At 48.5% G+C, this 18,806-nt stretch overlaps 2 pseudogenes; both read right to left on the reverse strand.

Moving 5' to 3' along the window:
* Nucleotides 1-3,889: 3,889 nt before the first annotated feature.
* Nucleotides 3,890-6,187, reverse strand: LOC136142008 (transcription factor SPT20 homolog pseudogene; annotated as a pseudogene).
* An 8,853-nt stretch (nt 6,188-15,040) lies between these two features.
* On the reverse strand, nt 15,041-16,489 carry LOC136142830 (ferritin light chain-like; annotated as a pseudogene).
* Nucleotides 16,490-18,806: the final 2,317 nt, after the last annotated feature.

The raw sequence follows: 18,806 nt of genomic DNA on the forward strand, positions 1-18,806 counted from the left end.
TCCCTAATACAGGGTGCAGTATTAGAAAACCCGCTTGGCCCAGATCTAAATTGTGTCCTTGAATATATGAGCAGAACGTATAAAGAGAATGTATTGACGTTCAGCTGAGTCCTGAATCTCTCTCTGTCAAATGGTTCCAAACTGTGGCAAAGATGTCAGTTATTAGCTCCTCTCAAACACCAGGATGTGGCTGAGTGATAGATTGTAATCTGTCATTTCATCCACACATCTTGAGGTCTTTCCAATCATACGATGAGTCCACTGGGGACAGGTCTATGTCTTGCCCTCAGTGAGGCAGTGGAGAGGGTAGGGTGGTAAAGGACATAGTCTCTGACCCCAGGAGGCTTGGATCCGAATCCGGGCTCTGATACTTCATAGCTGGGTGACTTTGAGCAAATTATTTAACTGCCCAATGCCTTGTTTCCTCATCTATAACTGTACCTTCCTTCCATGGTCCTTGCAAGGACTGAGTGAATTAAAACATGCAAAAACAGAATAGTGCCCAGCAGGAAGTGAGAACAGAGGGAAAAATCCTGTATTTTAGAGCCTAAGTGTTTTTCAAAATGCAATTAAAGCAGCTAAGTTTTACATTTTCCCTGCAGATCAAACACTGAAGTACTTGAGATGAAGGGTTATTTTATTAGACTTTATGGGAAAAGACATTTAACTATCTAAAACACTACTAACACCCTGTCAAGGTTGTCCTCTCCCTTGCCAGAAAGAATGAACTCGGCTTTCTCTAACGAACAGGTGGTCGTGGTGCTATTTCAGGAAGCAACACACAACAAAAACCAAAGACAATATCGGTATCTGTTGAGAGGTGGCAGAAGTAAGAACAGGATGTTCGAGATGGTCTAGCAAGGAACCTAACATGTTTCTGTCACTTTAAAGAAATAAACAAAAATTTCTTAGGAGTATTTTCCCCAAGATTTTCTCAAAATAGCAATCTAGAATGGAATGATTGATTTTTTAACTTATCATTTATAAACAAGTACAAATTCTCTGTGCAGGTACACATACCTGGACTTCATGAGCTGGGCAATATTTTCTCTCTGGAGTCCTATTTCCACCATCTCCTTGGTCTGTGTCCTAACCTCTGACTTGTGGCAGGGTGGTAAGCCACTAAAATCTTGAGTCTTCTGCTGTTTCCTATTCTGTTGTGTACTCATCTTCAGATATGTAACATTCATTATTCTGCTGAGACTTTATCCTACAGGGAATTTACCTTAAATTGCTGAAGGATAAAATTACGTGAATTTTGAATGAGATCTACATTCTGAAGAGGTGCTTTACTTTTCTTTGGTATCTGTATTCTCTGCATCCCACCGAAGCCCTCACACAGTACAAGGCATGTGGGAAGTCCTCGCTTTACAGCTGTTTGAATGAATACAGACTGTGGGATTGTATTTCCAGGGGTACACTCTTTCTTCTTCATCAGTGAGGCAATGGCTTCAATTACAAACCTTGGTGAGGATTAGTAGGAGGAAATAAAGACCACCAAATGGTAATCTGAAACAAAGCTGCATTTATTTGCTTGCCTGGGAAGGGAGCACAACGTCAGCTGGTCTCTCCGTGTAGTAGTATCTGAAAGGATGAGAGTGAGGACAAAAAGGGAGAAGGCACACAAAATCTAGTGAGATTCAGAGTTCACTTGTCTGGTTGGCTCCCAAGGCTGAGTACAAACTCTTCTTTGCAATTGGTCATTGCACTGGTCTTCTTTGCAATTGGTCACTTCTTCAAAGCGCAGGCACCGTTCCTAAAGATGTCCAGGGTGGGCTACATAAAGCTCTAATGGGCTCAGTGTCACTCCGCTGGCATATCTGCCACGTTGGCTTCAAGCTGACCAAATCTTTCCTTAACAGGATCGGTAGCACGTTAGTACAGCCGGGTTAACGCAGTGAGAATCACCAGTTACCTGCCTCTTCACTCATCTCTTTTGGCACTGCCAAACTTCCTTTGTTTGGTTAGGGCAAAAGGCAGGGAAACATACATGTGTACTTGGGAAAAATACTTTTATATACACAGGTTGTCCTTCAAAGTTGGAAGAACAAAATACGAGAGGCCTCCAGATACTTGTACACAACTGTTCATAGCCCCACTATACACAATGGCAAAAGGTGGGAACAACTCAAATGTACATCAACAGACGATGGATAAACAAAACGTGGCGTACACAAACCAGGGGATGTTATTCAGGCCTAAAAAGGAATGAAGTGCCGATACGTGTTACGATGTGGATGAACCTCGAAAACATTATGCCAAGTGAAAGGGGCCACACAGAAGAGGTCACGTAGTCTCTGATTCCATTTTTAGGAAAAATCGAGATGGAGGAGTCTGTAGAGACAGAACGCAAATTGGTGGTTTCCTGGGCTGGGGGAGAGGAAGCTGGGAAGTGAGTGCTGAATGGGTACAGAGATTTCTCTTGGGCGATGAAAATGTTTTGGAAGCAGACAGAGGCTGTGGTCGCACCACATTCTAAATGCAGTGAATGCCAATGAACTGTACACTTTAAAATGGTTGATTCTTATGTCAATTATACCACAGTAAGAAACGGCAAAAGAAAACAGAAAACTTCAGGGGTCTTCTGAGCCCCACTGACACGAGAAAGAAGGTAAAAAGAGATGAGGAAGCACGGACAGCTGACCAGCTGGTGACCACTCAGGGGAGAGGGACTCCACTTCAGAATGTACCAAAGTTGAAAACACTTGAAAGACAAACCCATTTCCAGATGTTTAGATACTTACCTTCTGCAAATAACCCTGGGTTCTCAAAAATGTAAACGATTTTCTAAAGAGAGAAGACAACATCCCCCTTTCACAGCCAGTGACTGCAGCCTAGAGAACAGCTGGGCTCTGGGGGTGGGGGGCTCCTTTTAAAGGGCTGGGGACATCCACGCAAGCAAGGGCCCCTAAAGCATGCTGCGCACTTGGAGGTATCCCATGGCCTCAATATCAAGATGACAAGCATCAATTTTTGGTAGCGTTAGCTTGTTTTTGTTTTTTTCCCAAACCAAATGTATAAAAATTGCATTTCAGACACTGGTGCAAAAAGCTTTTAAACTGAATAAACAAATAGGAAAGTGCACTCTCTTCCGAGGGACGTTTCTAATACTTCGTAGGCCGCGTCAGTATATCGTAGGTACACCGAAAGCACCTGTAAACGGCTACAACCTTCCTGTGGCACGCTAACATGGAGGGACCTCGAGGACAGGACACTAAGTGAAATGAGCCCGTCACGAAAGACAAATCCTGTACGATCCCACTTCTACGAAGTATCTAAAGCAGTCACACTCAGAGACACAGAAAACAGAGGGGTGGGGGCCAGGGCTGGGGGCGAGGGAAACAGGGAGCTGGTGCTCACGGGGATAAAGCTTCACTTTTGCCAGAAGAAAACGACCCTAGAGATCTGTTGTACAGCAACGGCAGAGGTCCACTTAACACTACTGAGCTGTACACGTAGAAGGGTGAAGCTGCTACAGTTATGTGTTAGTCACATCTCGTTAGAATAATACTAATCTTGACTTGACTGGTGTTGCAGTTTTATTGCTGGAGAGAAATTACAGGCTTCAGGAGTTTAAACTGACCCTAGTTTGGATGTGGATACACTTGAGAACATCGCAATAAAAACCACTGTCAACAGCCAGCGCCCAAGCGATGGCTTCGGCGAAACCCTGCCAGTTTAGTAAAGCACTTCCCCGTCTCTATGTAAAAATCACGGGCTTGTGCCTCTGCAGAAAGTTTGTACGTCTAACAACGTAAAAAAAGAGCGACACATTAAAACAAAACCCAAATGCGGGTGAAACTCGAAATGCACTCGGTCGCTGCTCTTGTGTTTTCTAAAGGAGAGAAAATCAGCCAGGCCTCAGGGCTTGGGAGCGGCTGGCGGGCCTCTATCCGCGGTCCTCGCGGCCTGGCTGCTGGGCTGCGGGCCCCGAGGGGAAGTCGCGGCGGCGCACGTGCACGCTGAACTGCAACTGCGGCCGCGGGGAGCTCAGCCCGGGGCTGCTCAGGCCAGAGCCCGGCGGGGACAACACGAGCACCTGGGGCGGCTGGAAGCCGTCCTCTGCACCGAGGTGAACAACCACGGCTTCCTCGGCACGCACGACCGTGTTGGGAACGGCGGCGCCCTGTGAACCTGAAGCCTGTGCCCCCGGACCCCGTGCCCCCGGACACCGTACCCCTGGACCCTGGACCCCCGGACCCCGGACCCCTGGACCCCGGACCCCCGGAACCTGTGCCCCCGGACCCCGTGCCCCCAGACTTTGGGACGCCGGCAGCCGAGGAGGCGGGGCGCAGGGCCACTGCCGGGGAAGCAGCTGGGAGAGGCGCGGCTGCGGGGCCGGCTGCTGGCTGCTGCGCAGGAGCGAACCGCGGGGCAGCTGCACCACAGGAAAGGGTCTGAGATCCGAAGCGTTTTTCTCCGGAGGAGGAGGCGGCGGCGGCGGCGGCGGAGCTCCTGCGGGCAGGTGGCCCGGCTGGATCCCCCCGGGAGCTGGGGCTCTGGTGGCACAGCCTCTCCCCGAGGCCTGGCCTCCGCGTCTGGGGCCCACTTCTCTGATGACCTTCAGGCCAACGGAGATGACCGTGACCCGGGAGCCCGAGGTCGTCCGCGATGAGCCCTCAGTGGACAGGGCGGTGGCAGGAAGCGTGCTAACTGGGCTCTGCCCCACAGAGGATTTCTGGGAGAGACCTGGTGGCTTAGGAGCAGGGCCAGGAGATGCACAGGCCTGAGAGCTGCCTGCCTGCTGTGAAGTGAGACTCTCACCCCAGGAGCTCCTTCCTGAGTGCCAAGGAAGTCGCGTGGGTGGAGGTGGATGTGTGGCTCCTCTGTCGGGCACTGAAGACTGAACCCACCCAGTCTTAGGCTGTTCTGGTTCTTTCCCTGGAGAAGGCTGCCTGAGACCGGCTGAGCCACTGGAGCTGTGTGACATCTGCACTGGACACCGGGTGCTCTCCTGGACCGACTCCTCGGGCCGACTGACCACTCTCCCAGCATCAGACTTTGCCCCGGGCGGGAAACTGTAGGGATGGTCATCTGCGAAGGAGTGGGGGGGAGACGGCTGTCTCTCCCACGTGGCTTCTGTACCGGACCCTTTTCCAGAGGCAAGTGAATTATCAGTCAGCTGCCTGACGGTCAGCCTCGCTGCCTGGGACTGGTAGCCAGCGTCACATCCAAATGCAAGATCACCTTGTACCTCACGCACTGGCCAGACTGTTGGTTGTGAGCCATCACATCTGACAGACTTCTTCCCTTTAGCATATTTCTCCACGTCCACTTGAGAAGGTACGGCCAAGTCACAGCGTCTCTGTTTCCACATATCTACACAACTTCCTGCTTTAAAAGTTTTGAGGCCGTAATTCCCACCTGTTTTACTTCCTCTTATTCTTTTGCAGGAAGTCAGGGCTCTTAGCTTAGGAGGTGGACGAGACAGCTCCTGCTGCCAATTCAGAGAGGTCATAGAGTACCTCTTGAAGTTCCTTTTCATGGGAAGAGTGTTCATCTTTTGTTTGTTATAGAGCAGTCTGTTTGCAGTGCACGCTACAGATATAGAAGGGTCTAGACACAGTGGTTCAGCTGTAGCTAAGATCAGTTGGCTCTCAAGCAAAAGTTTGTCCTCCTGGGTCCAATTCTGGTTATCTCTGGCTATGGCCTCTACATCGCAGGCTAAAGTCTGCATCGTGGGACGTAAGAGAATACGCCTGCTTTGGTAATGGGGAGGTTCCCTGTCGCTGGACTGCCTGTAGTCCCGTATTTCTGCTATCACACACCCGTGATGAAAAACGTTAACCTGAGACTTTTCCAGGAGACCCACTAAAACAGGAGGTAATTCTTCTGCATCCAAGTATTCGAGCAATTCCCCTTCTTCGTAGGGCAGTCGGATGATCTCCGAAGATGATCCATTTTCCCCTTTGAGCATCAGCGAATAGCCCTCGTTTCCTGGGTACAGGCTGACCACCAAACACGGCAACGACTCTCTCCTAAGAAGCTTCTCTAACAGGTTCACGTTGCTTGTTAATTCCTCCGTAACCTCAGGCTCTTTTTCACATTCTTCAACATAAATGTCATAAAGTTTTTCATAGAGAGACTTCTCCCCATTAGATTGGTATTTCCTTTCCGGAGGTCTCTGTCGGGCACTTGCAATGATATACTCCGCACGATCCAAAGCTCGTTCTAGAGCCTGTTCCATTGCGGTACAAAATGGGGGGCCTAATGGAAGAGAAAATGTAAGTGAGCACATGAACCGGGTGAAAACCCTGTCTGCAGTACCGACGAGCATTCTTGCAAACGCGGCCACTCCACAGTGGCGCGACCAGCCTCACCTCCAAAAGGACACCAAGACACCCGCCCCCGAAGAAGCAGCGTGCAAAATACCTGCGATTTAGGGAAAGACCTAAAGGCGTGCAAGCGGCCACCGCGCTGGATCTCGCTCGCCCCGCGTGGCAGCAGATGACCCGGATGTGAATGTAAGCGATTCTCCGCCCCCCACGCCCCCCACCCCCGCACATCCCCCCGAAGGCGCGCGCATCCGTGCGTGCGCCTGCGCAGATCGTAGGCTCAGGCCTCATCCTTCTATTGCCTCTTGGGCGCAGGCCCGCCCCCTTCACTTCTGGTTTTGGGGTCTGCACTTCCACCAAGGGCTGGGCTTCGCCACACCTTCTTTTCTTATAACCTTGAAAAGCACAAGCAGCCAACAAAATAAAAATCTATCATTTTTCGGTGTGGCTTTAATACGCACCAATTTTCGTGGTACTGCAGTTGCCGGGAAGGTCATGAAGGGTGGTCATTTCTTGGCGATCGCTTCACCAAGCATTATTCACTGTTTTGGGAATGGCTTGTTTGTTCCCAGTGGCAGGACTGCGCCTGGTGTCCATCGCCAATTTAACACACCCAAAGAGTCCCCATATAGGGCTTCCCTGGTGGCGCAGTGGTTGAGAGTCTGCCTGCCGATGCAGGGGACACGGGTTTCGTGCCCCGGTCCGGGAAGATCCCACGTGCCGCGGAGCGGCTGGGCCCGTGAGCCATGGCCGCTGGGCCTGCGCGTCCGGAGCCTGTGCTCCGCAACGGGAGAGGCCACAGCAGTGAGAGGCCCGCGTACCGCAAAACAGAACAAAACAAAACAAAAAAGAGTCCCCATACATAGCTCTTGCCTACATGCAGGCTCGCTGTATTTGGTGCAAGCATCAGAATTCTTCATTGATTCTTCCAGTGATCTCCTGCCTCATGGTGTTCATACAGATGTGCACGTAACATGACATTCTTTTACAGAAGTACTTACCTTTTATTTCTCTAGGTATTTCAGAAAGGACTTTATAGTCTTTTTCAAAGTGTGTGGTAGGTACCTTATATCGTCTAAGAATTCCATTCAGGATTAAATTGTTTTAAAAGGTGGTTTGCATCTGATAGGGTTGAGAACTGTTGTTCCAGGTGACGGCAGTACAGCTTAAATGGTTACTCTAACTGTAGACCATAGCTACAGTCCTAGTGGTGGTTTGGAATGGTATGATTGAGTCCTAGGTAATTTATGGGCCATTGTTTTCCATTAATATTGTTGCCTTGCAATCTGCCAGCCTTTTTGGACAGGTTTTTTTTTGTTTTCTGTTTTAAAGAATCTCTTGATGTTTAGGTGTAGACATAATGATAATACAATATTCATAGTGAAGTCACAAATGAGAAGAATCCAAGATAAACTGGTGAAATTCCTGAATTACAGACTACTATAAAATAAATGTGTTTTTCTAACCAATAGCAATGACGATAATTACATATTACAGTAGATACAGTCTACCGACATAGGGTTAAAAACTCCTTGACTAAGAGTTCCTTAAACATGTCCCTCATTCAGCAATAGACAAGAATAATTTTCTCCTGGCATATCAGTTGTCTTTGGGCAAATGTATACAGTCGTCCCTCGGTATCAGCGGGTGATTGGTTCCAGGACACCCGCCCGCCCCCCCAAGGATGCTAAAACCCTCAGATGCTCAAGTCCTTACAGTAGGCCCTCCATATCCCCATCGCTGGTTCTCCCTCTGCAGATCTGATTATATTTGATCCGTGGTGGGTTGAAACCGCAAATGCGGAACCCGCGGATACGAAAGGCCAATGTGAATACTTGTGGATGCCTGGGGGGGGGGGGCTTGAAATCGGTTTAGTTTCTTAGCTCTTTTAAGCATCCTTCCCTGTCTCTCTCTTTTCCCCTCCACATGCCCACCTTTAGGCTAAGCGTAAGACTGGATAGTTAAACCATAGTTTGCTATCCAATCATCCAAATAGCCAACTTTAATCAAGCCCAACTGAATGAGGTGAACAGGAGCTCTGACCCTCACTCAAAGCACTGCCTATCCTTCCAACTTGAACAGATGAACTTAGCTGCCTGCCGGCCTCTTGCAGGCTTCTCACCAACCATGATCCCCTTCACCTTCTGTGCTCAGGAATTTGCTGTGTGTTGGGTCTGGAAAAGTACCAGTCTGGGACAGTATTCCGTGTAGGTGGAGAGGCTAATTAGAAAGGGAAAGCTCTGCTTTCTTGGGGATCTGAGGTAGATTCTGTTGGAGGGGAAGTGGCACAGTGGACCTGTGTTGGAGTCAGGTTATCCTTCTGAAAAGTAAAGTCCAGGATTTCTGGGGGCTGCCCCCAGCCTGCAGACCAGGCCCGGTAGCTTCTCAGCATGACAGAGGAGGAGGGCTGGGGCTAGGGTGAGGCAAGCGGGAGCCCAGGGTGTAGGGTGCAAGGAGACAGCGACCCTCGGCCTGTGCAGGTCCCAACAGGGCCGGTGCCCGGGGTGCCTGGCTTGCTCACCTTGCCCCAGCCCTGCAGACAAGGCCCCTCAGCACCTGGCGCCTGTCTGCTCCCCACCTCTTTCCTCTCCTCTCTTTCCTTTGCTTTCTGTGCCCTGAGCACAGTCACCGGGCACCGACAGGCCCACCCCTTCAGGGCTCTGTGCCCTCCCTGCTTAGTTACCCGCCGACCTCCACCCATCACCTCAAATATCCCTTCCTGACTTCCAAGGAGCTCGCCTCCTTGTCTCTGCCGTTCTGCCAAAGCACACGTACCACACGCCGTATCAGAGCCAGGCTTCGCATCGGAAGGGAATCGAGTGTGTGTTTGCACCGTTCTCCACGCCCAGCCTCTGGATTCTCTGAGGGCAGACACGATGCCTTTTCCGTCTTTGTCTGGTCACCGACTTGGTCATCGCTTGGCACAAAGTTGGCACAACAATGAAGGAACGGTTGACCCCGTGCTCTAGTTACTTTACTTCAAGACTCGTGTGAAGAAATATTTCATCCCCTCTTGAGCGGTGAGAAAGGCGTCCCGAGCCGGGTCTTCAGAGTGTTGTGCTGTAGTGCGCCAGGGCGTCTGAGCCTCGGCACTAGTGACGTTTGTGAGGGGGCATTGTGCTGTGCACCGTAGGACGTGTAGCAGCATCCCTGGCCTTACCCACTGGACGCCAACAGCACTCATCCCCCGTGTGATAACCCAGAATGGCTCTAGATGTTGCCCAAGAGGCCTTGCGGGGGCAAAATCATCCCCCTGGTTAGGAACCCCTCCACTACCCTGCTCTGTAAACCATGGGCTTGGTCCAAATGCAGCCCCTAAGCTGACATCCCCGGGTACCCCTCTCTCAGTAGAGAGGTGCATCTGCCCACTCTGTCATGGGATGGGCGAGATGCTCAGTTGTGGTCTTGACTGTGTCTCCGGTTGGGTTCCCCAGAAGCAAACCCTGACAAGAGGATTCGAGTGCACGGGGTTTATCTGGGAGCTCATCCCGAGAGACGCTGCTCAGGGAAAGGGCAGCTCAGTCAGGGATGGGGAAGAAGGTGATCAAAGGCACAGTCGTGAGCAGAAGGCCGCTGTGGACAACTGGTCCCTGCTGGGGCCCTTTGGGAGACAGTACGGAGCAAGCTCAGGTTGTTCTACCCTAGAGGCAAGGAGGCTGGGCTGTTTCTCCATCCACTCCTCTCTCTCATTTGACTGACGACAGTCCTGAGGGCATTATCTCCCATCACTCTGGGTTGCCACATGTGAGAGCCACCCATGCTCCTGGGGCCTGGGTGCCCTCAGAGAGAGTGTCAGGAGTGCTTACAGTAATACTCAGTCCTCGTGTACAGGATGGCAAGTACCTCGGGGGGATGGGCAGGGCCCCGGCAGCACGGGCTACGCCTGTGGCTGAAGAGCCACGGAAGAATGCGGCCATTCACTCTTGGTGATGGAGACAGTGTGCTCCGTGATATATGTGGGCGTGTGGAGAAGTGAAATTGTACTCCATCCAAGTGAACGGGGCGATTCCACGTGAGGTTTTTGTCAGCTACTACAGCCCACGATGCCAACAGTGGAGAGTGTGGCCCACGCCTTACTCTTCCCCGGGAGGACCCCCAAGGCAGTCTGGCCACACGTGCACTGGGTGAGTCTCTGTCCCTGGCTGTGCGTGTATTCCAGTGAGCTTTAGTTGGCCAGACAGTGCTTACCATGGCTCAGCACCCCCTGCACTTGAGCTCCCTAATTGCCTGCTCTTCCCACGGGATGAGGTTTTTTGAAAATGTTCTCAGTGCACACCACCTTTGGAGCCTTCTGAGCACATCAACGAGCACGCTGGCTGATTCTAAGGAGTCCAGCTGCCGCCGCCCCTACAGCAGCTCGACAGAGATGCACACGCTGAGAAAACCCAGGGCCAGAAAAGACACGCTAGAGGAGGCAGAGAACTGAATTAACTACAAGATAATTAACCTAATTTACAGTAGTCAACTGGTTCATTCTCTACCCGCTGAGGTGTAGTTCTAGGTTTTTGCCGCCTCTCTCGCTGTGCGTAATTAGAGGGACCAGCCACAGCCTTGGAACTGCCGGGATCAAAGATTGGGGAAGGTGAAGAATCGTTGCTTGTTGGTCTCATCTCGGGTTAACCCTCCATCACTGGCATTGAGACTTAATGCGTTACTCCTGTGATCAGGCTGCAGGTTCAGTAAACAAATCCCATGGAACGTTGTAGGTCTGTGAGATTATGTGAGCGAAGATCACTCCCACGGCCTGTTACGTCATTCTTTGCCGCCACATCTACTAGTTGTTTGTTGAATCTAAGAACTTCTCAGAGCCCGTAAGTGTTGCACTGCATATTTATTTTCCTCTTTTCCCCTTTTCTTGAATTGTGTCTCCCCTCCACCTTCTTCCACCTGTGCACCTTTTTTATCATTTTACTGAAAAATAAATGAAGTTGGATGTTTTTCTGGTGTTATTGCTCTGTTATAAACTCCCTGAGATAAGTAGCCGTAGCCTGAGTCAGGGTTTTTCGCCTCTGCTTGTTGACATTGTTGTAGGCGCTGTCCTGTGCAATGTGGGCTGTTCAGTAGCATCCCTGGCCTCTACCCACTAGAGGCCAATAGCAGCCCCATCCCAGTTGAGACAACCAAACATGTCTATGGATATGGCTAAGTGTTCCCTGTGGGGGGCAGAGTTATCCCCAGCTAAGAATCACAACACCATGGTATCACAAAATAGCTGGGTTTAGAGAAAGGAAGCAGCAACCTACAAACCACAAAACACTTTGCACCTTAATTTCTAGGACAGTTCCAATGATTAGGTGTGACTTTTACATTTTTTGTTTGTTTTTTGCTGCAATTACTGCTAAGGTTGGCCCTGAGTTATCTTGCTAATGCTCTAAAATTTCCATTGGACCTGATTAATAAATAGAGTCTCTGGCCAGTAGGAGAGATGCAAACAAAAATATCATTAAATCTTTAGAAGGTAGATTTTCAAAAATATACTAGCAGAGATTTTCTTTTTTAATTCATCTGCCTGATAATAGTCACTAACGATTTCCAGATTTTCCACGTTTCTTCAACAATTGAGAATTTTTGCTCATTTCAATAATTTTTCTTTAATCTTCATTCAGTATTTGCTCTTTCAATGTATGTTCTCTGCACTTTATTTTGCTTTCTTAATGTCAGACTGTCCCTGGACTCACTCCTTCTCCCACTTTTCTCTATTTACAGTCAATCCTTCAATGACTTCATCTAGTCTCTTGGCTTTAGGTACCATCAATACATAGATGGTTTTTCAATTTATATCTCCAGCCTGGACCTCTCCCATGAACTACTCATAACATCAAACTTCCTATTCAAAAATCTCTACCTGGGGACTTCCCTGGTGGTGCACTGGTTAAGACTCCGTGCTCCCAATGCAGGGGGCCCGGGTTTGATCCCCGGTCAGGGAACTAGATCCCACATGCATGCTGCAACTGAGTTCGCGTGCCACAACTAAGGAGCCTGCCTGCCACAACTAAGACCCGGTGCAGCCAAAAAAAAGGTAATAAATAAATAAAATAAAATGCTATGATGAATGTGGATAACAGAGAGCTATCAACTATCTGTAAAAAAAAAAAAAAATCGGGACTTCCCTGGTGGCACAGTGGTTAAGAATCTGCCTGCCAATGCAGGGGACATGGGTTCGAACCCTGGTCCAGGAAGATCCCACATGCCTCGGAGCAACTAAGTCCGTGCACCACAGCTACTGAGCCTGCGTGCCACAACTACTGAAGCCTGTGCGCTTAGAGCCTGTGCTCCGCAACGAGAAGCCACCGCAATGAGAAGCCCACACACCACAATGAAGAGTAGCCCCTGCTCACCGCAACTAGAGAAAGCCTGCTCACAGCAACGAAGACCCAACTCAGCCAAAAAAAAAAAATCTAGTTTTTAACTAGGAGACCCATGGATGGGTTTCAGAAGGTCTTTGAACTTTCTAAAGTAGTAGATGACTTTCAGATCATTCCTGAGAAGCTGTATGGTGTTTTTGTGGGGTTTTTTTTTGAGGGAGGAGAGAAAGCATAGGGTGGCTGAGGAAGGTGAGAAAAAGACCAGAGACTGGTGGGGCCAGGAAGCCATATTTCACCTACCGTACAACTTTCTCATAAAGTGGAGGAAAAGTCACCACCCAGGAAGAGACCACTGTGCGTGTGCCACGTGGGTGGGTGGGACAAGCTAAGCCAGCCTGTGGGACTCATGGGCTGTGGCCTAAAACATTACCCCTGGGAAACTGTACAATAAAACCACCAAGGGAGTTAAAACTCTCAAACCAGCTGTTCAAGAACGGCCTTTTCCTTCCTAAACCCTATAGGCCAGATGCCACTTCCCAGCTGTTTCCTTTCATAGTTTCTCTGCTTTTGTGGATCCCTCAAGGGCCTGTTGATGAGTAAAGAATGTGGAGATCGAATGACAGCCCAGCCCATTCAAAAAGGGTAATTCAAGAAGAGCACAGGTCCCCATTGCTGCTGCTTCTGTCTGTCCAACCTACCAATCACCAGGTGAGTTTTCTTTGGAAAGCCACAGACCTAACAATAAGGGCCGATGAAAACCATCCTGGAATTCATTTTAGAAAGAACCACTTTCTCGGAGTGATCTCTTCAGTGAGTTTCCCCAATCCCTGCACATGTGTCCCCTCATCACAAAAATGTTCACTGGCCCTTCTTATTCTGGATGGTGATGTCAGCATTGGCAGTGAGTTTGTTTTGAACTGCTTTCATTAAGTTGTGAGTTTTCTTCCTGAATTATAGCAGATTATTTAATGTAGACAAAGACCTTAGAATCATCGTAGTAGACACTCCATAAATAGGGGCTATGTGCCACATAAAATAGGTGATATGCTTCCCAGTTTACAGGCAAGGATATAGGTGCCTGGAGACTAACCAAAATCATCCTGGCTGACGACAGTCAGCCTTTAGAGCAGAGGTTTTTACCCGTGGCTATTCGTTAAAGTCACCTAGGGAGATTTCAAAACTAGCAACACATGGAACCACCCCCAGAGATTCTGTTTCATTGGTCTGGGTGGTGCCTGGGCATCCTTCACTTTCAAAAGCTTCCCAGAGGATTCTAATGTGTAACCAGGATTGAGAACCAATACTTTAAAACTTCACTCTAGTCTACAAGCTCTATTTGCCTCTTCCAGACAGCATTTGGTCCAATGGCACAGTTTTACAGATGAGAACACTGAGGTCCAGGGAAGATGAGTGATTTTCTTAAGGCATCAGAACTGGAGCTAACCATTAAAAAAATCACAATTTATAACCCTTCTTTGCCTCTGCATCATCTAAACGCAAACTTGGTTGAGCATAAGAATCACCTGATTGCTTGTCAAAAATAAAAACTCCCAGGTTCCTCCCCTGGATATTATTATTAAATAGGTCTGCGGTAGGGTCTAGCTGTCTATAATTTAATAAGTATCCCAGTGGTGAATATAATCTGGCCAATTTGTTGGTTCTGTATCATTTTTGTTTAAGATTCCACATATAAGTGATATTATGTGATGTTTGTCTTTGTCTGTCTGGCTTACTTCACTTAGTCTGATGATCTCTAGGTCCATCCATGTTGCTGCAAGTGGCATTATTTCATTATTTTTAAAAAACATTTTATTTATTTTTGGCTGCGTTGGGTCTTCGTTGCAGTGTGCGGGCTTTCTAGTTGCAGTGAGCGGGGCTACTCTTCGTTGCGGTGCGCAGGCTTCTCATTGCGGTGGCTTCTCTTGTGGCGGAGCATGGGCTCTAGGCGCATGGGCTTCAGTTGTGGCTCACGGGCTCTAGAGCGCAGGCTCAGTAGTTGTGGCTCGTGGACTCTAGAACACAGGCTCAGTAGTGGTGGCGCACGGGCTTAGTTGCTCCGCGGCATGTGGGATCTTCCTGGGCCAGGGATCGAACCCGTGTCCCCTGCATTGGGAGGCGGATTCTTATTCACTGCGGCAACAGGGAAGTCCCTATTTCATTCTTTTTTTATGGCTGAGTAATATTCCATTGTGTATATACACCACATGTTCCTTATACATTCATCTGTCGATGGACATCTATGTTGATTCTGAGCTAATGAGATTGTTGGTATTTTCTTTCTTGCTTCCTTTCTTCTTTCCTTTTTTTTTTTTTTGCTGCAAAAAGCTTTACTGTTTCCATTTGGTCCAAGGCTTGGGAGAGAGCTCCAGGGTGGTTAAAAGCTGCCTAGTGGCTGCAGAGCGGGGCTTCAGGCCCTGACGCCAGAGGGGCTCCTCAAAGGCCGCTGGGCTCCGGACGCTCCTACTCGTGCTGGAGGGTGAGCCTTTCGACGAGGGACTCGCCCAGCCCCCGCTGGGGACCAGCCGGCCTGCGGAGGTTGGTCAGGTGGGCGCGCATTGTCTGGATGAGTTTCACCTGCTCATCTAGGAGGCGGCTCTCCCGGAAGTCACAGAGGCGGGGGTCTGTGCGGGCAGAGCCCAGGGCGTGCAGGTCCACAAGGGCCTGGTTCAGGTTCTCCTCCGCGAGCACGACGGCTTCCACAGCGTCCTGGGTTTCACCCCACTCATCCTGAGACGCTTCTGCACGTCCTGGAAGAGGGCGCGGCTGCCGCGCTGCTTTTGCATTTTCAAGAGGCGCTGGGCGTCCTCACGCTTCCCCTCGGGCACTTCGCGGAAAAAGTGGCCCAGGCCCTCCAGAGCCGCGTTGTGGTGGTGGAAATAGGAGCCCAGAGAGAGGTAGGTGCGGGAGGCCGGCAGATGCATGTTGGCCAGGCGGTTGACGGCGGCTTTATGGAGTTAAGCTCAGAATATGGTGTTGGCGGTCCCGGTGGCCGAGGACAGCTGAGCGGCTGGTTCTGAAGGTTGCGAGTGGAACACAGGCTGGAGGTGGTCGGAGGCGGGAGCGAGGGGCGCCCCTGGGTCTATGCCGTCTACACACCGTTGTAGCAGGAGACGGAGCCGCGGGAGTGCCCAGCACACTGCCTGTTGATATTTTCTAAGCTAAAGAAAATTTTAGATCTTTCACGGTGGTACAAAAAAGAACTTAAATATCATTTTAATGATTTCCCCGTGTGAAGACATTAAGAAAATGTAACAGCCCTGCTTTATCGAACTCTAGGCTTTAGTTACAATTCCGTAATTCTTTTTTTGTTTGGTTGTTGTTGTTGAAGTGTGTGGTTCTTTACTCAGAAGAACATGGATATTCATTTCAATTTGTAGTAAGTTGTGAGCTGAACTCAAATGGTTATAGCTTCCGGAACAGAGAATAAACTGGCTACTAGTGTGACCAATTATAATGACACATGCCAGTCTGTTCTCTGCTCCAAGTTTGGTGGTTTCCAGTCAGGAAGGGTGAGGCAGCCGTAGTCTTAGGTGGCCAAGCGAAGAGTGTAGCTCAGCAAGCATTTGTCGTAGGACCCCTGATGAACATGTGACTCCACAGGAATGCCCTTAAACTCCACTCTTCGAGGCAGCTTTACTAAGAGGTGCAGTGGAAAGAGCCCTGGAATCCAACTCTGAAAACCTAGGTTCTGAAATATTGTTCTCCCACCTACTTGTTCTAGAACTATGATCAAATCATTTGACTTGTATGAAGCTCATTTCCACATCTGTAAAGAGAGGGTAATGATATCCGTTCTACCTATCTAGTGAGGGATATTTGAGTATTATATTAGCTAACATATTCGTTAGCATTTGCCTTGTAGCAATCACAAACCTCTGTGGTATATGACAATAAATATTTGTTTTTCATAGATCTACAGGTTTTAGCTAATCTAGGCTGGGCTTCCTGGGCAACTCTGCCGATGTTGGCTGGATTCACATGGCTGGAACGTTGACTGATCCCCCCAGGGCTGGACAAGGGTGATTAACCCAGATATATCCTTCTCATGGAAATGGCAGGAGTGCAAGATTGCAAGAGAACAAGCCCCATTGTGGAAGCACTTTTACAAGCCTGTCCTGTGTCATATCTACCATTGGTTAAAGCAAGCCACATGGCTGAACTGAAAATTAAGGAGTGGGCTTGTATACCTGGCCTTTTGATGGAAAGGTGTGTAAAGTCACACAGTAAATGGTATGGATACTGGGAAAGATGAAGAAATTGGGTTAATGCAGTCGAACACAGCTGATGCTTATAAAGTGCTATGCAAAATATATTAATGTAATGAAACTTCTGTGATCCGGAATATGTAAATTAACCATATATGAACTAACTTGTGAGTAACTTTTATGGATAGAAGAGAGTATAAGTCAGTTTATATTCCAAGTATTTTCCATTTTAGTGGGTTTATAGGTAGCATTATATATGGTGCTTTCGTCAGTTATTGTGCTTCTTGATTGGTAGTATGGGACACAAGTTTAAATGACTTGGTTGTCTGAGAGAATTTTTTCTTTTCTCCTGGATTGAGATCTTGAAGAAAGCCAGTTGTGTATGTCAGAGTTTCATTTCACAGTTTAAAACTATGTTTCTCCGGCTGATTCCAGGGAAGTAGCGAGATCGATTCAAGAGGAGCATAGAATATCCCGATATGTCAGGAAGTAAGGAAGTGATCAGAAAAATGTTAGGGACATGCCACAGGTACAGAGGAGCCAGCTTGAAGGGGCTTCTGCAGGCTGAATCTTAGACAATTTGAGCACCAAAATAATTAATTACAGTACTGAATTATAAACCAATGGAAAAACAGGTATATACATGGATAAATGGGGGAGAAGGGTGGTGGGCTTTTGCTTACAAGTACAATGCCAAGGGTCCATGTGGAGGGAGTCCTAGAGTTGGAAGATTATCATTTTGCAACCATCATAATAAAGCCTCGGTCAGGCAAGAATCATCAGTGGATACTAAATGTAGGGGAAATTGTGATGGGCAGGATATTTCCATGGTTGTTAAGTGTCTCCCCAGAGACTGCTCATTAGCAGCAAGGGAAGGAAAAAAATAGTAATTATACAATGGAAAAATTGGACAACACCTAGTCCAGGTGACCAAAATTAACATCCCCAGTGAAGGAGAGAGGGATATCACGTAGCTCCAGAGGTGATACCCTGAAAAGGATACATGGCACCTATGTAGTATTTTGACTGAGAATGTATAATCTGAATCTAATCCTGAGGAAATATCGGCTGGACACAGAACAAGGAAAAGGAGGTGGGACGGTATTCTTTCAATGTCAGTGTCATAAAAGACAAAGGCTGTGGAAATGTTTGAGATTAAAGGAGTCTGAAAAGACATGACAGCTAAATGGCAACACCTGAGCCTAAACTGAACCGTATACTGCAGGGGAGGTGAAAATACCATAAAGGACATTATTAGATCAGCTGACAAAATCGAAATATGGACAGTAGATTAGGCAAAAACATTGTTCTGACCATGATGAAGTAACGGGGACCAGATGTACCCTCCTACCTTAAACAACTAAAGAACCAGAGAAAATGTACGAAACGATGGTTCGCAGACATTAGACGATAGGCGGCACAGGACAGAGATCCCTAAGAGAAGAGACACAAACAAGGTGAACCGTATGATTGCCCCTGTTTACTGCCTGGAGCCAGTTTGCAAGCCTCGGTGCAGGGACGGGAAACGCAAACAGAACCCCCAGGTTTCCTGAGTTGCGGAGACATAGTTGAGAATTTGGAGAGGCCACGGTGGCTAGGATTCGCAGGGCAGGGGACCAGAGAGGAGAGCGCTGCCTGGAGACTGAACTCTGGAGGTCTGCAGAGGGGCTCCCTTGAATCGTCAGCTTAGTGCTGATCTGTACATGAGTTTTTTTTTGTTTTTTTTTTTTGTACATGAGATTTTAAGGAAACTAGCTGAGGCCAGGGAAATAATCTCCCAAAACTATCAAGTGGAAAACTTCTTGGCGATCACACAAGTTTGGGAGTAGTTCATCTTCCCTTTTGCTAGACTGGAGAACCCTTGTACTATGTGGGCATTAGGTAGAGTATTTAGAAAGGTGTTATCTCAATAGTGGGATCGAGCTAGGCCTAGACTAAAGGCTGCTCTGGTCTGATTCAGCGTAACAAAGCTGAAAAGCAAGATTTGAAAGAATCAAATTATTTCCAAGTAACTTAACTGC

This window comes from Phocoena phocoena, chromosome X, assembly GCF_963924675.1.
Source record: "Phocoena phocoena chromosome X, mPhoPho1.1, whole genome shotgun sequence".
Taxonomy (NCBI): domain Eukaryota; kingdom Metazoa; phylum Chordata; class Mammalia; order Artiodactyla; family Phocoenidae; genus Phocoena; species Phocoena phocoena.